A 2,500-nucleotide genomic window follows, 5' to 3' on the forward strand; every position below is an offset into this window, starting at 1 on the left:
GCCCTGAAAATGGATGGCGCTGAAGCGTCGCGCCTATACTCCACCGTCAGTGGTATGTGTGAAGCGGGGCAATTTATTGTCCTCTATGAAGCTCTGACGAGTAGGAGGGTCGCGACGGTGTGCGCAGAAGGGTCTGGGCGTGAGCCTGCCTGGAGCCGCCGTCGGCGCAGATCTTGGTGGTAGTAGCAAATACTCCAGCGAGGCCCTGGAGGACTGACGTGGAGAAGGGTTTCGTGTGAACAGCCGTTGCACACGAGTCAGTCGATCCTAAGCCCTAAGAGAAATCCTATGTAGATGAGGTGTCCTAAGACGTTAAACACTTGTAAAAAAAACGCAGCTATTTTATTATTTTTTTTATTATTATATAAATCGCAGCATATTTTGTTATTATATACATGCACAAAAAACACCCATTGGGCGAAAGGGAATCCGGTTTCTATTCCGGAACCCGGCAGCGGAACCGCATACCATTCGGGCCCTCGTAAGAGTGTTCGTCGGGGTAACCCAAAATGACCTGGAGACGCCGTCGGGAGATCCGGGGAGAGTTTTCTTTTCTGTATAAGCGTTCGAGTTCCCTGGAAACCTCTAGCAGGGAGATAGGGTTTGGAACGCGAAGAGCACCGCAGTTGCGGCGGTGTCCGGATCATCCCCTCGGACCTTGAAAATCCAGGAGAGGGCCACGTGGAGGTGTCGCGCCGGTTCGTACCCATATCCGCAGCAGGTCTCCAAGGTAAAGAGCCTCTAGTCGATAGATTAATGTAGGTAAGGGAAGTCGGCAAATTGGATCCGTAACTTCGGGATAAGGATTGGCTCTGAGGAGCGGGGCGTGTCGGGCTTGGTCGGGAAGCGGGTCTGGCTGACGTGCCGGGCCTGGGCGAGGTGAACGGCTCTCGTGGCTGGGATCCGAGCTCGGTCCCGTGCCTTGGCCTCCCGCGGGACGGTGATGCGTAATATAGACCTCTTGTTAGGTCCATTAGCCTCTCCCGTCCTAGTCGCACAGGTACCTCCTCGTGGTTCCCGACGGTAACGTGATGTATTGTTTGGACCTGTCCATTCAGTGCATTGCGGCTAAATCCTGTGCGACACGACGTGCTGCCTAGCAGTAATGAGCCGCTGTAAGGGTGCAGCCCACCCAAATGGCCTGCCTTCGCGCTAATGTGGCGGCGGCTCTAGTCACTTTGAGGGAGGCATGTTATGGGTCATGGGGTTGCCACCCCCATGGCTCTATTGTCGTAGGCCCGAAGAATCACAAGAAAGATTATGGGTCAAGTGACCCATTGTCGGCGGGCCCTCGGGCCACTCGGATCGCCGACCCTACGACAGCGGCCACAGTGAGTCGGAGTGTCTGTCCGACGACCTCCAGAAATAAACCCAACCAGTCCAGTAACGACGCACAACATCTTGCGTCACGGGGGGCACTACATCCATGTCCCCATTGTTCGCGATCCTTTCCCACTTCCATCGGGTTGGGGGTCCATGTGAGGAGAGCTCATCCAGACGAGGCCAACCAACGAGTGCAGGTGGCGGTAAAGAAGGTTAGGTGGACTCAGGAGGAGACTGAGATGGTGGCGGCGGCTGAGGCGCTTGCGAGTGTGCAGGGCAACGTCAAATTTATGAACGAACATCTGCTGACGGTCTTCGACAATAAATTCAGTCTTGATCGACTGAAGGGCCTCAGAAAGAAATTGACGTATAAAGCTCTTGTTACACAGAAGATCGGTGTATGCCGCGAGCGTGGAACTGCCGTTGAGTCTCAACCTTCAGCCTCCAGTGTCACTCAACATCACGACACAAGTCATCGACAGGCGGATTCGCCTACTCCTGTTCAGGAGCACTCTGCGTCGGCACAGCAACATCAGTGCCAATATATTGACGCTATCCGTAAGCTGATTGATCCGGCCGAAAGGGTGAAATCCCATGAAGCGGAGGAACTCGTAAGTCTTGCGAGAACGGTTCTTAATCGAGAACCAATAACACCGAGTGCTTGTTGTCGATGGCTTCAACGAGTCTTTCCGACGCCTTCTGCGAAAGTAAAGGAGCGGAGAACACCACTGCTCCGGCCACCTAAAGCTGCACCTGCCGGGCCCGTGCCGAGGTGGAGACTGAGGAGAAGGGAGTATGCGGCTATGCAGGAACTCTGGAAGAAGGACATGTCTCGCGCGGCCAAGCTTGTACTGGATGGCCCGGTGCAGGCTCAAACACCAACCGTTGGCGAGATGGTGGAGTACTGGACACCTATGCTCACCAGTCCTTCTGTCCCCATTGAACACCTTCATCCAGTTCAGGAAAGGGAGGACCTGCATTGGATCGCTGAGCCGGTTCGTGGCCATGAGATCCAGGCCAATGAGATCCCGCTCTCCTCGGCATCGGGTCTCGATAACATCTCGAGCAGGCAATGGAGGAGTGTGCCAGTAGTTCTAAGAACCTTATTTTATAATGTCATCCATGCGGTAGGGGCATTTCCATCTGAGCTCCTCATCAGCAGGACGGTATTTATCCC

General features: G+C 54.5%; 1 pseudogene; it reads left to right on the forward strand.

The window, feature by feature from the left end:
• LOC143260056 (large subunit ribosomal RNA) overlaps nt 1-2,500 on the forward strand; it is a 7,695-nt pseudogene that overhangs the window by 1,706 nt on the left and 3,489 nt on the right.

This window comes from Megalopta genalis, chromosome 9 (assembly GCF_051020955.1).
Source record: "Megalopta genalis isolate 19385.01 chromosome 9, iyMegGena1_principal, whole genome shotgun sequence".
NCBI lineage: Eukaryota > Metazoa > Arthropoda > Insecta > Hymenoptera > Halictidae > Megalopta > Megalopta genalis.